Source organism: Elephantulus edwardii, unplaced genomic scaffold, assembly GCF_000299155.1.
Source record: "Elephantulus edwardii isolate Elephantulus edwardi_28Jun2011 unplaced genomic scaffold, EleEdw1.0 scaffold00247, whole genome shotgun sequence".
Lineage (NCBI taxonomy): Eukaryota > Metazoa > Chordata > Mammalia > Macroscelidea > Macroscelididae > Elephantulus > Elephantulus edwardii.
The window spans coordinates 2848254-2848820 of record NW_006399997.1 but is presented as its reverse complement, the minus strand read 5'-3'; positions in this window follow the sequence as shown (position 1 = coordinate 2848820).

Here is a 567-nt window from a genome sequence, read left to right as displayed (position 1 = left end):
AACAACAACAACAACAACAACATAGCCTGGATCAGGTGCACCTTAGTCTCCAGTCTGACATCATTGCTCTTCAGTACTCTTGAGAGGTTCCTCACAGTCGACTTTCCCAATGCAATTCGTCTCTTGATTTCCTTGCTGCTGTTACCAACAGTGTTGATCATGGAGCCAAGTAAACTAAAACTGTTAACTGTCTCAATCTCTTCACCATCCATACTGATGCTGCCAATTCACACAGTGGTTAGAATCTTTGTTTTCTTGATGTTGAGCTTCAGTCCATATAGGAGGCTGTAGTCCTTGATCTTCTGCAGTAAGCGTTTCAGGTCCTCCTCAGTTTCAGCAAGCAGAGTTGTGTCATCTGCATAACGCAGATTGTTGATGATTCTTCCACCAATCCTGATGCCACATTCCTCCCCAGCTTCTCAGATGATCTGTTCTGCATACAGATGGAAAAGGTATGGAGACAGAATACATCCCTGATGAACCCCCTTCTTGATTTTGAACCATGTAATGTCTCCTTGCTCTGTTCTGACAACTGCCTCATGGTCCGAGTATAAGTTTCACATTAGC